At 38.4% G+C, this 22,815-nt stretch overlaps 1 protein-coding gene across 1 annotated transcript in view; it reads right to left on the bottom strand.

The window, feature by feature from the left end:
• LOC146397537 (uncharacterized) overlaps positions 1–22,815 on the bottom strand; it is a 462,781-nt gene that overhangs the window by 369,358 nt on the left and 70,608 nt on the right. The gene's annotated exons all lie outside the window — the stretch shown is intronic.

The raw sequence follows: 22,815 nt of genomic DNA, 5'->3' as shown, positions 1-22,815 counted from the left end.
GAAGGGTTAGTATTAATTTTTCTTTAAATGTTTCATAGAATTCACCAGTGAAGCCATCATGTCATGGACTTTTTTTTGTTGAGATATTTTTTGACTACTGATCTAATATCCTTACTAGTAATTGGTCTGTTTAGATTTTCTGTCTTTCATGACTTAGTAGGTTGTATGGTTCTAGGTTTTTATTAATTTCTTCTAGGTTGACCAAATTATAACTTGTATAATTGGTCATAGTAGTCTTTTACTATCCTTTGTATCTGTAGTATCAGTTGTAATGTCTCCTCTTTCACTTTGGGGTTAAATACAAATATCCTCTCCCCCTCTCCCCTTCTCTCATCCCCCTGAACCCCCAGTGAGTCCAGCTAAAGGTTTGTCTATTTTATCTTTTCAAATAGCCAGTTCTTTATTGATTTGTGTGTGTGTGTGTGTGTGTGTGTGTGTATGTTTAGTCTCTATTTCACTTATTTTCACACCATTTTTGTTTTCTTTTCTACTAATTTTTATGCTTGGTTTGTTTTCTTTTTCTTGTTCTTTGAGGTGTAAAGTTATTTTGTTTATTTGAGATGTTTTTGGTTTCTTGATTTAGGCATTATCACTAGAAACTTTCCTCTTAGAACCACTTTTGCTTCAGTCCATAAGTTTGGTATGTTATATTTTCATTTGTCTAAAAGATATGTTTTCATTTCTCTTCTTTAACCTACTGTTCATTCAATAGCATGTTGTTTAATCTCCACATATTTGTGAATTTTCCATTTTTCTTCTTGTAATTGATTTTTATTTCCATAATGTTGTGGTCAAAAAAGATTATTGACATGATTTTAATCTTCTTAAATTTATTAAGATTTCTTTTGTGGCCTAATATATGGAGAATGTGCCATGTACTCTTGAGAAGATAGGTATTCTATTGCTTTTAGGTGGAATTTTCTGTGTCTGTCCATTAAGTGTATCTGGTATAACATGTCTCAATAAGGAACATGTCAGTCTTCCTTATTGAGATTTTTTTTGCAGAGGGGAGTCTGGATGCTCTATAATTTTTAAAGTTGGAATATTAACCCCCTAGTATTGTTGTATTATTGTATATGCCTCTGTTTAGGTATGTTAATAATTCGCTTTATATATTTAAGTGTTCCAAAGTTAGGTGTGTAAATATTTATAAATCCTAAAGCCTCTTGTTGGATTGACCTATTTATTATTAGAGAATGGCTTTGTGTCTCTTCGTATAGTCTTTGTTTTAAACCTCTTTTTTTCTGATACAGGCGTAATTATCCTAGCCTCTTTTGGTTTGCATTTGCATGTAATATCTTTTTCTATCCTTTTATTTTCAGTTTCTGTGTGTCCTTAATATCTGAAATGAGTCTTTGATAGGCAGCAGATGGGTCTTAGGATTTTGTTTTTGTTTTGGCTTCACCTGCAGCACGTGCAAGTTCCTAGTCCAGGGATTGAACCTGAGCCACAACAGTGACAGTGCCGAATCCTTAACCACAAGACCACCATGGAACTCCAAGGTTTTGTGTGTTTTTTAGTCATTAAACCACCATGTGTATTTGATTGGGCCATTTAGTCCGTTTACATTTAAGATAATTGTTGATAGGTGTGTCTTTGTTTTCATTTCATTAACTATTTTCTAGCTTTTTTTTTTTTCTTTTTTCAGGACCACACCCATGGCATATGGACATTCCCAGGGTAGGGGTCAAATTGGAACTATAGCTGCTGGCCTACACCATAGCCAGAGCAATGCCAGATCCAAGCTGCATCCATAACCTACACCACAGCTGGTGGCAGTGACAGATCCTTAACCACTGAGTGAGTCCAGGGATTGAACTCACATCCTCATGGATACTAGTCAGGTTCTTAACTGCTGAGCCACAATAGGAACCCCCTATTTTGTAATTCCTTTGTTCCCATCTTCTCTTGCTTTCTTCCTTTTTGAATGGATGGTTTTCTGTAGTGTTATGCTTAGATTCCTTTATCTACTCTAGGTTTTTGCTTTGTGGTTACCAGGTGGCTTATATAAATCAGTCTATAACAGTCTCTTTTAAGTTTATAACAAGTTTGACTGCATTCTAAAGCTCTACATTTGTATTCCACCCCAACATTTTGTTTTAGATGTCACAAGATTTTACATCTTCTTATCTTTCATGCCCATTAACAAATTTCTAGTGTTAGTTGTTTTTATTACTTTCATCTTTTAACCTTCATTCTAGCACTAGAAGGGATTAACTCACCACCTTTACAACATTAGATTGTTCTGAATTTTACTATGTTTTTACCTTTACCAGTGAGAGTTATACTTTCAAACATTTTCCTATTACTAATTAACATTCTTTATTTTTGATTTATTTAGTTATTATTTTTAAATGTTTTGGGCATGCTGGCAGAATGTGGAAGTTCCTAGGCCAGGGATGGAATCCTCACCACAGTAGTGACCCAGCCCACAGCAGTGACAATGCCAGATTCTTAACCTGCTGTGCTACCAGGGAACTCCTTTTATTTTCAATTTAAAGAAGTATTTTTAATATTTCTTGAAAAAGCCAGTTTAGTGTTGATGAAAATCCTTTAGCTTTTACTTGTCTGGAAAACTTTATCTCTCCTTCAATTTTGATGGACAACTTTACCAGGCAGAATATCATTGGTTGGTAGTCTTCTCCTTTAGCATTTTGAATATATCGTGCCACTCTCTTCCAGCCTGCAAAATTTCTGCCAAAAAATCTGCTAATAGTTTTCTGAGGTTCTCTTGTATATAATAAGTTGTTTTTCTCTTTCTGCTTTGAAGAATCTCCCCTTGTCTGGATCTGGATGTCTGTTTCTTTCCCTAGGTTAGAGAAGCTTTTAGCCAAATGAGTTTGAACCTATGAACACAAAGCCCCTCTAGCCACCAGATCCAAGCTGTCAAGGGATGTGTCTTCTGCATGGCAGCAACAAAAACCAGGTCAGCAAATGTTTAAACAAGTTCCTTTCTCAGAGATATTGGGGTAGGGCAGAAGGAGAGCACAAAGATGGTACCCATCTGCCTCCCAGTCTCTGGAGAGGATTGTAGTCAGATCTGTTTTGAATAATAAATCTCAGACCATAACTAAGAAGATAAGCTATCACAGGAAGACTGGGAGTGGGTTTTAGTCTGCTGGGCTCTGGTTAAGAACTGTTTTTCCACTTGTTGCAAAGTTATGGGACCTGCAAACATAAGCCCTACTGGCTACAGAGCCAGGTGATCAAGGAATGCTCCCTGGGCGGCAGCTTGAAGAAAACAAAAACAAAAAACACCAGGGCACCAGATGTGTGCACACATTCCTTTGCAAGAAATAATAGTGACTGGGAGTGAGGCAGGGGGAAAAGGTGAAGATAGTGCTCACCATCCCAGGTCTGTGAAGATAGTGTCCACCACCCCATCCAAGGTCTCTGAAGGGTTATCATAAGCCCTTAGATATATTTTTAGTTAGAAGTCTGCCCCTCAGGCCATGGTTAGAAATGTAAGCAAATAGGCCTCTTTCACAGAAGACTGGACACTATTCAGTCAGCTGCCTGTGCTGTGGTCCTGGAGTGTAGTCAGTAAGTCTGCACAAGCCCTTAAAGAATTGTTTCTCAGTTCACTAGAGCCTTATGGGTCTTGTGGACACAAGCCCTCTTCGCTTTCAAAGCTACATGCTTTGGAGGCCCATCTCTTAGGATCAGGTCTTAAAAGTTGGGATGCTTGATGTGGAGTTCAAACCTTTAGCTTCTCAGAGAGAAGCTCAGAGTTGCGAGTTCCCTTCGACTTATAGATCACCACATCAGTGGTACAGATTGCAATGAGATTGTGTCTCAGCCTCTTCTACATATTTCAGCGTGGGATTTTCTCATTTACCCAATGTGTGGCAATTGCTCATTTAGTTTCTTTCAGGGGAAATTTTTCTATATGTAGCTGTAGATTTGATATGTCTGTGGGAGGAAGTCAGTTGAAGATACTCCTACATTGCCATCCTGAAGTAGAACTACTGAGGCATGAGGTTCTTAAAGCTTTACTTTGTAATTATTAAATAAATATACTCAAAGAGCAATAGGAGAAGTTATAATGGGCTTCCATGCTTTTTGTGCTTCTGGTGGTCACAGAATTGGAGTATCACAACTATGAGCAACTTCCGAGGATATAATATTAAATGTTTATCAGTTGTGCCTTATAATGAGGCTTTAACTCTGCCTCTGAAGATTAGGTGCAGATCCTTCCAAGGAATTAGATGTAACTTTTGGCAACTACTAAGGATCCCATAAGTACCTGTCTATGCCAGCTCATGGGATCAGGAAAAGTGGGGAGTAAATATTAGAGTGATTTGAAACCCAGGAAGCAGGAGAAATCATGAGCAGAATCCCAGTTGGTCTGATGATTACAAATCTCTTCGCCTGGCTAAACTACATCTTGGGAACATAGAGAACGTATGGCTATAATTATTGAACCACTGTGGGTAATCATCAGAAAACCATGAAAGCAGGAGAAGTTCCAGGAGACTGAAGAATGGAAAATGTTGCTTCAGTTTTTAGAAGGGGAAGAAGGTAGACTTAATGAGTTACAGATCAGAGGGCTTGCAAAAAATCTTAGAAGAAATAATTCTTAAAAAAAAAAAATACAGGAACAATTAGAAAAGAAAGCAGTAAAGACCAGAATTGGAATGGCTTCATCAAGAACAAGTAACTGCAGATTGATACCATTGCTTGGTTTTTGCAAGTATTACTAAATTTGGTAGGTAGAAGAACATATTATAAGCCAGATTTTAACAAGTTATGAGTAAACACTCCCCACTGTGTCCTCATGTACATGGTGGGGAGGGGGAATGAACTAGATATTAGAATAATTAGCTGTAAGTGATTAAATGAGGATATCCTCATCCAAAGAGTGCAGACTGACCTAGTTATAGGCTTTAGTTCTCTCTTCCTTGTCTCATCCTCACCAGTATTTTTCTGTGATTTTGACAAAAATCAATAGCCTGTTGTTCTGCCTCAGACTTTAGGTGAAAGGTATAAATCTTTAAGCATCTATCTGTCTACAAATGAGAGAGTTATCCAACCTGATTCTTTGCTACCTAAGTTGCTATAGATTATTCTGTGTACTCTACTGAGTAAACCCAAACCACCTTCTCTAGCTGAAGCTGATTGGTCAATATCACAGTGCATAAGCCAAAGCAACTATTCGTGTACTCAGTCCTATGGTGTTGGGAAGACTACTTTTGAGATGGCCTACCCCAAAAAGCTTCCCTTCGGGGCTTCCCATATTAAATACATGCAAATAGACCCAATCAAATATTGCTATTGAAAGTGATAAATGCTAGAATAAAAAATAAATTTAATTTTTTTTGTTCTTTTAAACCTTGTGTTTTTTCAAGACTATGGTAAAAATTCTCATTTTTGTAAGCAATGCTATTTTGTGTACAAATCTACATAATTTCTTCTTTAAATACAACATAAGAAGCTTTTTTCTCTCCAGGTGGTATAACACATTCCTATATTAGTTTCTTTTATGGCCTGAGGTAGTGAAAGCTGGGACCCAGAACTAGAACTGAACATAATTCTTGACTATATCCCACATAAACAAGGTATATAGATTTTTGCTTCAAACTGTTTCGTTTTATTGTGTTTTATTTTTTAGCCATTGGGGCATAACTGACAAAACTGTAATATATTTAATGTGCACAATGTGTTAGTTTAATATGTGTATACATTATGAAAGGATTCCCATAATAAAAGAATAAATTTAAAATCTGTAGTTTGGAAATCTATTCCTTATGAAGCTTGCTGTTTACAAAAGCAGTAGGTCCCAGAATGACAGTTCTTGCAGTCTTCAACAAGGATAATTAGCCTGTGTTGTAATGTTAAAGGGACTGCCTTATCACAATTTAAGGACCAGACAAAACTAGAAGGATAGTTAATGGGATGTACTATAGAATTAAGACTTTAAAGGATCATAATGAGCCAAATGGAACAAAATGAGTTTGCAAGGGGAAAGTAAAGACAAAACCTCTTTTGAGCTTCTATTCAAATCAGTACTTTAGATTCAACATCTCATCTAACAGGAACAAGTATTAAGCTTTACACTAGAGTCAGAGGGCAGATTTAAAATGAGGCTGATGAAACTTAAGTTTCAGGGCATCTTATTTACATGGATCCTTTCCAAGGCTGCTCTCTAGGGCTATAGTCATCGGGCTGCCAAATAAAATACTGGATGACCAGTTCAGTTTCAATTTCAGATAAACAGTGAATTATTTTTTAGTTAAATATGTTCCAAATATCACACACATCCTATATTTTCACTTGCTAGTTAAATCCTACACAGGAAGAACCAGTACCACAAATTGCCTGGGGTGGGGGGTGGGGTGGGGATTGGAGAGGGATTCTCCTCTCTGCTCTCTTGGTAGTCTTAGATCCATAGATGAGGTTTATAGGCTGTTAGCCCTACCTCCACATCCTCTGGACTGCAGTGACAACCCTTATAGAGTATGTAGACTCTTTTTCCAAGGAAAAAGAACATGAATCAAATTCTACCCTGCTTCCTGATCAAGAATCATTGATAGACTTCATGGTATTTCATCACCTCCTCCTCCACCCACACCAGGACTAGTGGCAGAGATAGAACAAGAAATAGCAGCAGCTAGGACTTGGCCAACCTAGAAACCAAAAGGTACCAAAAAACGTCCAGATTGACATCAAAGAACCTCAGTCATCTGAAGATCTGTTATGAAAGTAGTGCCGTCTCAGCAAAATTGGAACTAGAGTTACATGTGTGGCATTATCAGTCATGAGCTAAAGCCAAAAGAAACTTTGTTAAACCATCAATAATTAAAAAAAAAAAATGGCTCAACATTCTAAGAAAAGACTGGATTACTTTTTATTCTCTCCTCATCGAAAATACCATAAAACAGATAGGATATGGCAACCAAAGTATGTGCAACCAAAAAAAAGAAAAATTAGTTTTGAGGTGTATCAGGAGAAAATATTAATTTTCTAGATTTGTGGTATTTATAACAAGATTTACCATCATTTATTATTTATAGTTTATTATAATTTTCCAAATTTAAATATTAACCTTTGTCTCTTTTTTTATATACAATATTATATGCTTTCTCTTAAAAGCCCTTTAAAATTGTATGAGATTTAGACCCCACAAAACTTGGGTCAGTCCCTGAATGGAATAAACTAACAGAATAAAAGTGAAAATTACAGCCAAAGGAAAGAATAAATAGAGTAAAAATGGAGGAAACCAGTGTCTGAGAGTCCATTACTATGTTTCAGCTTCAGTGCTAATAATTGTAGCTGATATTTATCAAGAGCTTTCTGTATGCAAGTACTACATAAGGAGCTTAAGGTACAGCATTGCATTTTATCAGCATGATGCTTGGAGAAAAGCACCCTACAAATATTGTTCCCGTGGCAGAAAGAAACTGAGACTTAACAATATCAAGAAATTGGAGTTCCCTTCATGGCTCAGTGGAAACGAATCCGACTAGGAACCACATGATTGTGGGTTTGATCCCTGGCCTCACTCAGTGGGTTAAGGATCCGGCATTTCTGTGAGTTGTGGTGTAGGTGTGGATTGCAGATGCAGCTTGGATCCTGAGTTGCTGTGACTGTGGTGGAGGCCGGTGGCTACAGCTCCTATTTGACCCCCAGTCTGGGAACCTCCATATGCCATGGGTGCGGCCCTAAAAAATTATATGTATATCAAGTAATTTGTTCAGGTTACATCTCTTCATTCCTAGAGATAAAACCCAAACCCAGGTGGCCAAAATAATACACTTTCTTCTCTTCTTCCTCCTTCTCATTCATCTTCCTCTCTTTTATACTAGGAATCATTTCTGTACCCCCAGGGACAGTGAATACTGGGACTTAAATATTTATGTGGTCCTTTATTACTCAATTCATACTTTTATTGAGTGTGTACCATATAAATAACCTTATATTTAAGGTAACCTTAAGTTACCTTAAACTCCAAAGTATTTACAGGGACATTTAAATATCCTTCATTTTGTTGTTCTATAGAGAAGCCATTATCTACTCTTCAAAAATAAATTGCCCCAGAAGAAACTCTGAGATTTCAGTGTTTTTTTTTTTTTTTTAAATTGGGAATGGATATCTTCACAGAGCCATCTTTGATGAGAGAATTGCCTATCTAGAATGGAAGCAGCATGGACCATCAGTGATCCAAAAGAGGAGTGAATCCAGCTCCCAACAGTATCCTCTGAGCCTTTTCTCCTAAGTGAGATGAAAATCTTCCTATTTGCCTGAGCCAGGTTGGATTGATTTTCTGTCATTTACATCCAAAGGAATCCTGACAGACGCAAGTTTCCAGAGAGGAAAGTGACTATTCTGGAATTGGTAGTGGTTTTTGCAGCCAGTGGGAAGAGGAATGCTAGCTCTTCTCATTTTTAAGACTTTCCTACAAATCCTACCAAAACTTAAAAAGATCAGATCCAAATAGGTTAAGGTCAGGTCAGCAAAAGCAAAATTGGTGACTTAATACCACTCACTTGTCACTCATTTGTTCTCTCCTTCCACATGTCATTCTTGGATCTAGGTAGTGGCAACGGGAAAGCACACACATCCTCCACAAAGCATCTGATGCAGAGGGTAAGAGAAAGGGCTTCTGATGGGGACTTGGTGAATGTGTGGAAGTATAGCCTCATTAGATATAACTAGGACAATGAGAATGAAGGAGAGAAAGACAAGTAAATCTGGAAGCAAATGTTTCTAAAGAGGAAAAAAAATGAGATAAATAAGGAATAACGTCAAGGAAAGAAATGATAGGTTTTTTTAGTTTTAGAGGATCTAGGAGACCCTACAGAACTTATCTAGGAAAAAAATTAACAGATAAACCATGGATCAGAAAATTACAGGAAGAGGCTAAACTTCAATTGACAATAAAACTTGTGGTTATAATATAGTCTATTGAGTAGATACTATGAAACCAATTTGAAGAGTTCACAGTTTTTAAAAAAAGTATGAAAACAACACAGTAGGAAAAAATTCTATATTAAGATTTTTTAAAGCATTAGTTTGAAATAAGTCTAATTTATGTCAGTCTAAATTGAAAAATGTATAAAAATTACCAATTCATTGACAAGTTAGACAATTTGAAAAAAGAAAGAAACAAAAAGGCAAAGTGAGCCAAATTAGAAAGGTATGGATCTTGAAGTGAGAGAAGAGCTTGGGGGTCTGGTCAAGGATTTCAAGCCATGCAATCTGAAAACTGAAGATATCTGAGAAGGAAAAGAACAGGATTTATAGACATTTCACTCTGTTGTCCAAACGCTTCAACATGTAGCTCAAACCTTTGAGCTCTGCCAAGTGTTACAGTCAGGAGTGTCACAGTCATAAACTAGATATTTCATTCTTTAACACAAAGGTACTCAAGTGATGAGGGGCCTTGGAACAACAAAGGGTTAAAATTGACATGGCAGGAAGAATTCTGTTAACCTCAAGCTTTCCTCCCTCCTCCCACCACCCCCGCTCTATGTGCTTTGTATTATGCCCTCCCTTTGAGAGTCAGTGAGACTGTGGATATGACAGTCACTCCTATAATTAGGTTACTTTATATTTTAAAAAAGGTGAAGGGATTTTGCAGATGTAATGATGTCCCAAATCAGTTTACTCTGAGTTCCTCAAAAGGGAGTTATCCTTGGTGGGCTTGACTTAATCAGGTAAGCTTTTTAAAAGGATTGAGTTCTTCCTGAAGGAAGGGGTTAAAAGGGTGAATGAGTATGGCATCTCTGTGTGTGGATGAAACCATGTGGCAAGGACATGGAAAGGACGTGAGAATAGTATGTAGGAGCTGAGAGTGGTCCCCAACCAATAGCCGGAAAGAAAAGTGACTTCTGACCTACAACCACAAAGAACTGACTTCTGCCAGCAATCTGAATGATCTTGGAAGCAGATTTCTCCCTAGTCAAACTTCTAAGTGAGATTGCAGTTGAGTGACACCTTGATTTAAGCCCTTGTGAGACCTTTAGTAGCAGATCTGGCTAAAATGGGCCAGACTCTTCCTGACTCCTGGACTGAAATAACAAATTTGTGTTATTATTCTTAAGCATCTAAGTTTGTGGCAATTTCTTACATAGCAATAGAAAATTGATACAATTAGGCAACTCAGTTGCTATTATATTGTTAAAAAAAATCTTTTTCGTTGTGGCTAACTGTAGAGCAGCTACTAAATTGGAACTGAAACATAACACGTGTGTATAGAAGAGATTTGTCCTATAATGCAGCCTTGATTGTATCTCTCTGAACTACTTGAAAACATGTCAAGAAAAGCTGTTTGTAATAAGAACATGTGATACTGCACCTAGAACTGCAATGGTTTTTTTCTTAAAATGAAAGGATTTAAAATGTGTGTTGCAAAGACCATTTATTTCAGAGTGAAAAAGCTATAACTGAAGGGGTTATTTTAACCCCCTTATTTTTCAAGGGTCAGTTGTGTATAGATGGATATCATTGGAAGGATACAAAATTGAGAAAATGTAGGAAATAGATCTTGTGAACTAAAGTTCAGTGTAAAAGAAAGACTGGGAGCTCCCACTATGGCTCAGCAAGTTAAGAATCCGACATAGTGTCTGTGAGGATGCAGGTTTGATCCCTGGTCTCACTCAGTGGGTTGAGGATCTGGTATTGCAGTGGCTGTGGCAAAGGCTGGCAGCTGCAGCTCCAATTCAACACCTAACCTGGGAACTTCCATATGTTGCAGGTGCAGTTGTAAAAAGAAAGAAAGAAAAAAAGACTGGATTGTCACTTTGTATCCTTTAGTACTGTTAGAATTCTTTAAAGGTTCAAGTATTATTTCAATATGAAACAAAGTAAAATCCTCAGTATATGCTACAGCAAAATCATTGCATAAATCTTTCAGCTTGCCATGTTAATACAGTGCTTTCACTAGGAAGTGGCAAATAGCAGCCAGCTGGCCCACTAGGTCCAAGGCCTTGTATCAGTGACTTGTCATCATTCACAATACAGTAGCACATCTGGGAACTGGTCATCTCTTTTCCCCTTCAGAAGTGAGAATCCGTTTTACACGGAGTGGTTCTTTTAGTGTTCTGTGCGTTTAATTTGCTCATATTTCTTGCTGTTGAGGATTTTTGCTTCTGTGTTCCTTAGGGACATTGGTCTATAATTTTTATTTCCCATTCCATCTTTGTCATCAGGGTAATATTATACTTAAGTTTGAAAATGTTCCCTCCTTTTCAAGTTTTTGGAAAAGTTTGAGAAGAATTGACATTAAATCTTTAGATATTTGGTAGAATTTACCAGTAAAATCATCTCATCCTGAGCTTTTATGTTTTGAGAGGTTTTTGAGTGCTGACTCAATCTCATTAACTTATTATTGGCCTGTTTAAATTTTATATTTATTCATAATATACTCTTGGTATATCATGTGTATCTAGGAATTTATACATTTTTTCTAGTTTACCCATTTTGATGGCACATAATTTTTCACAGAAGTCTTTCATGATCCTTTGTAATTCTGTGGTACCACTTGTAATGTCTCCTTTTTATTTTTTATTTTACTTGGGTCTTTTCTCCACTTAATGTAACTAAAGTTTTGTCAATTTTGTTTCTCTTTTCAAAGAACCAGGTCTTAATTTTGTTCATATCTTCTATTGTTTTTCTGGTCTCTTTTTCATTTATTTCTGCTCCAATCCTTATTATTTCCTTCTTTATGCTAACTTTGGACTTCATTCTTTTTCTTGTTCTTTGAAGTGTAAAGTGAAATTAAGATCTTGTTTCTTATTGCATGTTTATCACTCTAAACTTTCCTCTTAGAACTAACTTTGCTGTATCCTATATGTTTTGATATATTGTGCTTCCATTTTCTTTTGTTTCAAGATCTTTTTAAACTTTTTTACTATATTTGATTTACGATGTGCTTATTTCTGCTGTACAGCAAAGTGAATCAGATATATATATATATTTATACATACATACATATATATGTATTCTTTTATATGTACTTTTCCATCATGGTCTTTCCCAGGAGATTAAATGTAGTTCTCTGTGCTATACAGTAGGACCTAACTGTCTATCCATTCTAAATGTAATAGTTCGCATCTATTAACCCCAAACTCCCAGTTCATCCCACTCCCTTCCCCCTCCCCCTTGATAATCACAAGTCTGTTTTCTATGTCCATGGGTCTGTTTACGTTTTGTAGATAGGTCCGTTGGTAGCATATTTTAGATTCCACATATAAATGATATCATATGATATTTGTCTTTCTCTTTCTGACTTTCACATGATAAAGATTAGTTGCATCCATGTTGCTGCAAATGGCATTATTTTGTTCGTTTTTATGTATGAGTAGTATTCCATTGTGTTTGTGTGTATACACCAGATTTTCTTAATCAATTCATCTGTTGATGGACATTTAGGTTGTTTTCATTTCTTGACTGTTGTAAACAGTGCTGCAATGAACATAGAGGTGAATGTATCTTTTTGAATAATGGTTTTGTCCAGATACATGCCCAGGAGTGGGATTGCTGGATCACAGGTTATGCTATTTTTAGTTTTCTGAGTTATTTCCATACTATTTTCCATAGTAGCTACACTATTCCCACCAACAATGTAGGAGGGTTCAATTTTTTCCACACTCCCTCTAGCATTTGTTATTTGTAGACTTTTTAATGATGGCCATTCTGACAAATGAGAGGTGGTACCACATTGTAGTTTTGCATTTCTCCAATAATTAGTGATATTGAGCAACTTTTCATATGCCTACTGGCAATCCATATGTCTTCTTTGGAGAAATGTCTATTCAGGTCTTCTGCCCATTTTTGATTGGGTTATGTGGGTTTTTTGGTTGGTGAGTAATATGAGTTGTTTGTATATTTTGGAGATTAAGCCCTTGTCAGTTGCATTGTTTGAAACTATTTTCTCCCATTCTATAGGCTGTCTCTTCATTTTGTTTATGGTTTTCTTTGCTGTGCAAAAGCTTGTACATTTGATTAGGTCCTATCTGTTTGTTTTTGGTTTTATTTCTATTGCATTGGGAGACCTAAGAAAATATTTGTAAGGTTTATGTCAGAGAATGTTTTGCCTATGTTCTCTTCTAGGAGTTTTATGGTGTCATGTCTTACGTTTAAGTCTTTAAGCCATTTTGAGTTTAATTTTGAGTTTATTTTTGTGCATTCTGTGAGGGTGTGTTCTAGTTTCCTTGATTTACATGCAGCTGTCTTGTTTTCCCAGCACCACTTTTTATATTCTTTTCCCCATTTTATATTCTTGCCTCCTTTGTCAAAGATTAATTGACCAGATGTGTCTGGGTTTATTTCTGGGCTCTCTATTCTCTTTTATTGATCCCTATGTCATTTTTGTACCAATATACCACCATCTTAATTATTGTAGCTTTATAGTATTGTCTGAAGTCTGGGAGAGTTATGTCTCCTGCCTTGTTTTTTTTTTCCTCCTAAGGATTGCTTTGCCAAATCTGGGTCTTTTATGGTTTCCATATAAATTTTTTAATTGTTTGTTGTAGTTCTGTAGAAAATGTCATGGGTAATTTGATAGGGATTGCATTAAATTTGTAGATTGCTTTGGGTAGTGTGGACATTTTAACAATATTAATTCTTCCAATCCAGGAGCATGGAATATCTTTCTATTTCCTTGAGTCCTCTTTAATTTCCTTGATTAATGTTTTATTGTTCTCAGCATATATGTCTTTCACCTCCTTGGTCAAGTTTATTCCTAGGTATTTAATTTGGGGGGGTGTGATTTTAAAAGTTTTTTACATTTCCTTTTATACAGAAATGCAACCAATTTCTGAACGTCAATCTTATATCCTGCTACTTTGCTAAATTCATTGATCAGTTCAAGTAGTTTTTGTGTGGGGTTCTTAGGGTTTTCTATATATAGTATAATGTCATCTGCATACAGTGACAATTTTACCTCTTCTCTTCCACTATGGATACCTTTTTTTGTTTGTTTGTCTGATTGCTTCTACTAGGACAGTAATACTATGTGGAATAAAAGTGGTAAGTGTGGGCATCCTTGTCTTGTTCCAGATTTTATTTAGCAGGAAGGCTTTCAGCTTCTCTACATTGAGTATTATATTGGCTGTGGGTTTGTCATAAAAGGGTTTTATGATGTTGAGGTATATTCTCTCTGTACCCATTTTGGTAAAATTTTTATCATGAACGGATGTTGAATTTTGTCAAATATTCTTTCTGCATCTATTGAGATGATCATATGGTTTTAACTTTTATTAATGTGGTGTATGACATTGATTGATTTGCATATGATGAACTGTCCTTGTGAACTTGAGATAAAATCCTACTTGGTCATGGTGTATGATCTTCTTTATGTGTTGTTGAATTTGGTTGGCTAAAATTTTATTAAGAATTTTTGCATCTATATTCATCCAATATATTGGCCTATAATCTTCTTTTTCTTGTGTTTTCTTTGGTTTTAGTCTTACGGTGATGGTAGCTTCATAGAATTTCTTTTGGAGTGTTCCTTCTTCAATATTATGGAAGAGTTTAAGAAGGATCAATTTAAATTCTGTGCTTAGTAGAATTCACTAGTGAAGCCATCTAGTTGTGGAATTTTATTTGTAGAGATTTTTTAAATTACACATTCTATTTCATTTTTAGTGATTGGTCTGTTCAAATTATCTATTTGTTCCTGATTCAATTTTGGTGACATGTTTCTAGAAAGCTTCCCATTTCATCTAGGTTGTTAAATTTGTTGGCATGTAATTGTTCATAGTATTCTATGTGTATTTTTTGTATTTCTGCAATATCAATTGAGATTTCTCCTTTTTCATGTTTTATTTTGATTATTTGGGTTCTTTCTCTTTTCTTGGTGAGGTTGGCAAGAGGTTTGCCAGTTTTGTTTACTCTTTCAAAGAACAAGCTCTTGGTATTTATTTTTTGTATTGTTTTTTAATATCTTATTTATTTCCTCTCTGATCTTTATTATTTCTTTCCTTCTACTGACTCTAAATTTTGTTCTTTTTTTCCTAAATCTTTTAGGTGATAGGTTGTTGAATTAAGACTTTTTTTTTTTTTTTTTTTTTGAGGAAGGCTTATATTGCTATCGACTTCTAAGAACTACTTTTTTTGCATCACATAGACTGTATAGTTGTGTTTTCATTATCATTTGTATCAAGGTATTCTTTTAATTTCCTTTTTGATTTCCTCATTAACCCATTGTTTTTGTTGTTGTTGTTGTTTTAGTAGCAGTTTTTTTAGTTTCCATGTAGTCAGTTTTTTCTCATTTCTCTTCCTGTGGTTGATTTCTAGTTTCATGCCATTGTGGTCAAAGAAGATGCTTGAAATAATTTCTATATTCGTAAATGCATTGAGATTAGTTTTGTACCCTAGTATGTATTCAATCCCAAATAAGGTTCCATGTGCACTTGAAAAGAATTCTTCCCCTGCTTCTTTTATTTGCTTATATTTCTCTTACCCTGTAAGTTTAGGAGAAACCATTATCTACTGTATTTTTGGAGGGCTATTTATATGCAGGAACATCCCCTGAGCAGCTTTTGTGGATTTGATTTTTTTTTTTTTTTTTTTTGTATGTGGTCTGCTTTTGATTTGGATGCGTGCTGTCTCTTTCCTTAGCATGTGCAAGCTGTTATCCCCTTGATAGGAATGTGTAGGAGTCTGTGTATGCTTGTGGGGAGGTAGAGGCAGCAAGCAGTACCTCATCACAGGGCACTTGGTAGTAGCTACAACCCATAGGGAGGTGGGGGTTGATGAGTAGCATCTGGTTGTGGGCCCTCAGCAGTGGCAGCAACCCCTGGAGAAGTAGGGGTGGTAGGCTATGCTCAGTCATGGGGCCCTGGGCATGGCAGTGAGCTACACACACCTCTGGAGTCTGAGATTGCTGCAGCAACTAGTGCCCACCCATGAGCCCATGAAAGCAGTGCCCTGCCGCCTGCGATCCTGTGTGCACAAAGAAGTTCCTATGGCAGTCCCTCCCCACTTCTCCCCTCACACTCCCCAACAGTGGCACCTTCCTTCTCTAGTGGGCCCAGGCCTCCTCTAGCACTCCCTAGCCTACTGGTGTTATGGTGTATCACTTCATAGTCCCTCCACTCCAGGTGTTTCCATCCAGCCAATATTAGTCCTCTCCCTGGGACTGACTGGGACTGACCACTGAAGCTTCAGTACCCAGACCCTACTCGTCCCAGAGGACTAGCCTCAGGCTGGGGTGTGCCAGGCAGCAGCACTGACCATCCTTGTGGTTCTCTCTCTGTACATTACCATCCTCAGACTGACTGCTATGCTTTTCTCTGAGGCTTTGAAGCTCCCTCTCCATCCAGGCTCTTCTTTCTGCCAGTCAGGGGACCCAGGGTGAGAAACCTTTTCTCTTCCACAGCTCTCTTCCAGAGGTGTTGATTCCTTCGTGATTCATTTTTCTTCTCTCTCCTTTTTTTTATTTTTATTTTTTATTTTTGTCTACCTAGTTATGTGGAGATTTTCTTGTGCTTTTGGAAGACTTCAGGATCTTCAGCCTGTGTTCAGTAGATAGTCAATGAGAATCATTCTACATGCTGATTTTTATTTTTTAATATACTTTTGGGAGAAGGTGAGCTCCACATCCTACTCCTCAGCCATCTTATTCCAATCCAAGTCAAGAGGTTTCTTTATTTCCCTTTGACTTCTTTAATCCACTGGTTTTTCAGGAATATGTTGTTCAATCATCATATATTTGTGAATTTTCCAGTTTTATTCTTGTTACTGATTTCCAGTTTCATACTATTGTAGGTGGAAAAGATACTTGGTATTGTTTCAATCTTCTTAAATTTGCTAATACATGTTTTGTTATCTATCATGTGATCTATGCTGGAAGATATTCTCTGTGCTCTTGAAATGTATTCTGCTGCTGTTGGATGGAATGTTGTGTATATTTAGTTAGGTCCATTCTCAAATCCATTATTTCCTTACTGATTTTCTGTCTGAAGTACCTATGTTGAAAGTTCCCTACTACTATAGCATTGCTCTCTGTTTCTCCTTTCAGATCTGTTAATAATCATTTAATACATTTAGGTGCCTCAACATTGGGTATGTATATATATTTATAATGGAATATCCTCTTAAGGAATTAACGCTTTTATCATTATATGATGACCTTGTCTCTTCTTACAATTTTTTACTTAAATCTATTTTGTCTGATATATGTATAACTATCCCTGCTCTCTTTCGGCTTCCATTTGCTTATAGTAATTTTTCCACCCATTAATTTTCAGCCTATGAGTGTCTTTAATGCTTAAGAGAGTTTCTTGTAGGCAGCATATAGATAGGTCTTATTTTTTTTAATTCATTAAGCCACTCTATGTCTTTTAGTTAGTAAATTTAAATCATTTACAACTGAAGGAATTACTGACTGATTTTTGGAGGAAGATGGAGTAGTAGAATATGAGGCTCCCACAAATACACTGAGAATGCATCTACATGTGAAAATGTTCACACGAAAAATTTGCTAAACACTGACAAAAGACCTCAGGTTATGAAGAAAAACTTCTCGAAACAGGATGGGACAAAAAAAAGAAGAAAATGAAGAGAAAAGAAGTGTGGTGGGACCTGCACCCCTAGGAGGGAGCTGGAAAGAGGAAAAGCGCCTGCGTGCTTCGGAAATTCCCTCACCAGGCTCATCAGGGCAGTGATCAGCGGAATGGAGGAGGAACTCTAGAGTATTAGAGAAGAACGCAGCAATTAGTGTGGAGCAGTTAAAATGGAAACAATCCTCTATAAATGGTCAGTGCTACAGCAACTGGTAAATGTATGCTGGTGCCAGAAGGTGTTAGGAACTAAAATTCTGGCCTTAGATCAGGCTTAGAGAGCTGGGGCTAGCTACATGGGGAAAAACTGGGGTTGGCCACATGTAAACAGCCTGGAGGGAGTAGAATATAGAGCAACCACATTTGAGGATAGAAGTTAAGGCAACCCAGTTGGGCTTAGAGGCCAGACGCCATTGTCTGGTGGGGGAGGAGGGGGGGCGGTGCTGGAGGGAAGGATGGGATCCACCAGTACAGCCTTGTTCCTTGCATGTGCTCTCAGGCTATGGGACACTGTCCACTTCAGCTCTAGGAGCCAACTAGCAGCAGCGGCTGCCTAGCCCTAGCTGTGGAGCCGCCCTTCCCTTAGGGCTGCTTGGAACAGGCCAAAAAAACTGCCCACCTAGGGGAATAACACAAGCTCTGTGGCTCCTGCCAGTGGCTTGCTCACACCAGCAGTGCTCACACTGCAGGGGCTCACACCAGCAGTGCACCAAAGGAGACATGAGAGGGCTACCTATACACATTCCCTCTGGGAGCTGCAAACTGCCTGGTAGGAAAAAAAGCAAAAAGTCCCTGGCTCCTGCCAGCAGCCCTGCAGGGGCTGGCACCATCAGTGCTTCTTCCACATCAAAGGAGCTGGGAGAGGGCCACTGATGCACATTCTGATCTGTGGTGGCTATGGAGAGCACTCCTACCAGCAGGGGGTGGGGGGCGGGGGCTGCCAGAAGTGCAAGTCCTGCAGCTACAGACAGAACCTTTTAGCAATAGTTAAGGAGGCACTCCCATCCTTGGGGCTACAGAGGGAGATCCCTAGAGTGCCAAACAAGGAGAGTGACTTCAGAACAGCACCTGCCCCTGGAGCTACACAGAGCAGTTCCAAGAGCCTCCCTGGCAAAGGGAAGGACTGCAGAAGCAGCTGCTGACATTGTCAGCTACAGGAAGTAATCCTGAGATCTACCTTGGTAGCCAGAGAAACTGCAAGAGCCACTGCTGCCCCTGCATGCTGCAAAAGCAATCCCGTGAACTGTGAATCATTGCCACCTCCCTCACAGACTCCATCCCTAGCAGCCACTCAGCTCCAGGAGAGTTAGTGTGATATCACTGCTCCCATCCCATGCAATAAGTAAAGGTGAACTACCACCCCTGAGAACTCCAAGACTGGGCACTTTCTGCTGCTTCTACGTACCTTCTGTCAAGGAGACAACATACAGAAAGGTAGATATTATGAGATGGTAAAGAAATAACTTTCAGACAAAGGAACAAGACCAAAAAAAACACACACACACCTAAATGATGAGGAAATAGGCAATCTATTTGAAAAAGAATTTAGAGTAATGATAGTAAAGATGATCCAAGATATGGGAAAAATAATGAGACACAGAAATTAAATGAAATAGTTAACAAAGATCTAGAGGATTTAAAGAGTGAGATGAATACCTCAATATCTGAAATGAAAAATACACTAGAAAGTTTCAATAGCAGCTTAATGGAAGCAGAAGAACAAATAAGTAAGGTGGAAGACAGAGTGGTGGAATCAATGCCACAGAAAAGAATGAAGAGAAAAGAATAAAAAGAACTAGGAAGAGTCAAAGAGACCTCTGGGACAATATTAAATGTACCAACATTCACAACATAGGATTTCCAGGAGGAGAAGAGAGAAAGAGCCAGAGAAAATAGATCCTAGCTGAAAATTTCTCTAATATGGGAAAGGAAACACTCAAGTTGAGGAAGCACAGAAAATCCCATATGGAATAAACCCAAGGAGAAACACAGTGAGACACATACTAATCAAATTGACAAAAATTAAATACAAAGGAAAAATATTAAAAGCCATAAGGGAAAAGCAACAAATAACATACATGGGAACCCCCATAAGTGTAACAGCTGATTTTTCAGCAGATACTCTACAAGCCAGAAAGGAGTGGAAAAATATATTTGAGGTGATGTAGGGGAAGTTCCTAGAACCAAGAATACTGTACCAAGCAAAGCTCTCATTCACATTTGATGGAGAGATCAAAATATTTTCAGATAAGGAAAAGCCAAGAGAATCCAGTACCTTCAAACCAGCTCCACATAAACTACTAAAGGAACTCCTCTAAACAGAAAAAAGCCACAGAAACAAGAATATTATAAATGAAAAAGTTCTCTGGTAAAGGCAAAGATAATATAAAAGTAGGAAATCACCCATTAATAAATATATCTAAACTAGCAAGCATGAGAAGACAAATGCAGAACATTGAAAATGCATTTTAAATTAAGAGACCAGCAAGCAGAAATAATTCTGCACACACATAGATTGATATATCAAAATATAATGGGAAAATCAAAAAACTATAATGGATGCGCACACACACACAAAGAGTATGCAATCCAAACGCAACAGTAAAGATGGTCAGCAAATCACAAGAGAAGACAACAAAAGAGGGAGGGAAGAAAAAAGACCTAAAAAATCCAAAAAGATTAAGAAATGGCCATAAGTACATACTTATCCATCATTACGTTGAATGTAAATGGACTAAATGTTCCAACTAGAAAAAAAAGACTGACTGAATTGATACAAAAACAAGACCCATATATATTTTATTTATAAGAAATCCACTTCGGATCTAGGGAGACATACAGACGTAAAGTGAGGGGATGGAAGAAACTATTACATGCAAATGGAAATCATAGAAAATATGGAGTAGCAATGCTCATATCAGACAAAATAGATTTTAAAATAAAGTCACAAGAGGTAAAGAAGAATTACATAATGACCAAAGGATCAATCCAAGAAGAAGATATAACAATTATATATGCACCCAATATAGGAGCACCTCAATATATAAGGCAATTGCTGAGAGCTATAAAAGGAGAAATCAGCAGCAACACAATAATAGCAGGGCACTTTAACACCCCACTTACATCAATGGACAGATCAGCCATACAAAAAATCATCAAAAAACACAGGTTTTAAATGTCGCACTATACCAGATAGACTTAACTGATTTCTTAGACCATTCCACCACAAAGCTGCAGAATATGTGCACACAGTGCACATGGAACATTCTCCAGGGTAGAACACATTTGGGCCACAGATCAAGTCTTGGTAAATTTAAAACAACTGAAATTATTCCAAATATTTTTTTCTAACTACCATGCCATGAGACTAGAAATCAACTACAAGAAAAAAACAGCAAAAAACCCACAAACTCCTGGAAGCTAAACAGTATGTTACCAAACCAATGTAGCATTGAAGAAATCAAAGAGGAAATAAAAAGATACTTAGAGACAAATGACAATAAAGATAAAATAATCCAAACCTGTGGGGGGAGGAGGTCTAAGATGCTGGAGTAGCAGGATGTAAGGCTCATCTACACCCACAAATACATTGAAAATACAACTGTATGTGGAACTATTCACACAGAAAATTTGTGAAAAACTGACAAAAGATCTCAAGATTATGACAGAACCAGAAAAACATTACAAAACCAGATGGGACATAAGAAAGAAGAAATAAGAACAAGAGCAAAAGAATTGAAAGGAAATGAAATGGGACCTGTTCTCCCAGGAGGGAACTGGAAAGAGGAATAGATCCTGAACCCTAGGAAGTTCCCCCCACCAGCAATGAGATCAGCCCAAAACGGAGAAGGACTTCTAGACAAATAGTCTGAAGCAGCTGAGAAAGAGACAAATGGCAATGGGCATCTATAGGTGGGTGCCAGCAAGTGTTGGGAACTCAAACTTTGGCCTTAGAGATCAGACCCAAAGAAGGAGCTGGGGCTGGCTACATGGGGGAAAACCCAGGGTTGGCCATGTGGAAACAGCCTGAAGAGACTAGCGTATAGGGGCGAACACATTGGAGAGCATCAAAGCAGAGGCTACCCAGTCAGGTTTAGAGACTAGACACCACTGTTTGGGATGCTGGAAGAAAGGAGTGGGATCCACCACTAGAGCCTTGTTCTACTACAGCCTTGTTTCTCAAGCTGCAGGACACTGCCTGCCTCAGCTAAGGAACCACTTGGCCATAGCAGCTGTCTAGCAATGGCTGGGAAGCAGCCCTGCCCCTAAGGCTACAGCCTTCTTGGAGAGGTGAAGTAACTGCCTGGGGGAATAACACAAGTACCTGGTTCCTGCCTGTGGGGGCCCTGCACTAGTGGAGCCCAACCTGCATCAGAAGAGCTGTAGGCAGTGGTGGTGCTCATCCCCTGAGAGAGTAGAGAAAACACAAATACTCTGTTTCCACTCAGAATTGAAATAGGCTCCTGCCAGCAAAGCAATGCCAGAAAATCTGCTGGTGGCAGCACCCACTTCTGGCAAAAGCAGTGACCTGCTTGACCAGATAAACACAAGCAAACATAGGTGTCTCAGCCCCACCCAGAGAAAATGCAGAGGCTGTTGCCAGTGCAGCAGCACCCATTCCCAGCAAAGGGCTGCCAGTGTCCACTCCCTGTCGATGAGGGAAAACACAGGCAACTTGCCTCCACCCAGAGAATCTTCAGAGGCTTGCACCAGAAAAGCTGCTGGTGGCAGCACCCACTCCCTGAAAAAGCAGTGACCTGCTTAAGTAGGGAAAACATAGGCATCTCAGCTCTTCCCAGAGAATCTGCAGAACCTCATGCCAGCAGGGCAGTGCCAGAAGAGCTGCTGGCAGCAGCACCCATTCCCAAGAAAGAGATGTCAGTGCCCATTCTCTGAAAGAGCTGTGGGCAGCCAAACTGGAGAAAAGCACAAGATACAGGACCCCACCAATGGCCCTGTTAAGGCTCACATCAGTGGCACTCTTTCCACATCAAGGGAGCCAGGGGAGGCCCCTTAACATACATTCCAATCTGCAGGGCTACAGAGAGCACTCCTACCAGCAGTAAGGCAGGGGGAGGGACTGCCAGAAACACACATCCTATGGAGAGAGCCTGGGAGTGACATTTAGGGAGAAGCCCCCTACCCCTGAGGTTTTAGAGAGAGTTCCCTAGAGTGGCCAAGCAAGGAGAGTACCAGCAGTACAGCAGCACCTGCTCCTATATTTACAGAGAGCAGTCCCTAGAGCCTACCCAGGAAAGAGAGAAGTGGCAGGAGAAACCGCTGACATTGCAAGCTGTGAAAAATAGCC

Source organism: Sus scrofa, chromosome 13 (assembly GCF_054392235.1).
Source record: "Sus scrofa isolate SSC_HxYL_T2T_F1_AM1 chromosome 13, Sscrofa_HxYL_maternal_Yorkshire_Landrace_v2.0, whole genome shotgun sequence".
In the NCBI taxonomy this organism is placed as follows: domain Eukaryota; kingdom Metazoa; phylum Chordata; class Mammalia; order Artiodactyla; family Suidae; genus Sus; species Sus scrofa.
The sequence above is the reverse complement of the archived record's forward strand: the minus strand, read 5'-3'. Positions and strand labels throughout refer to the sequence as shown.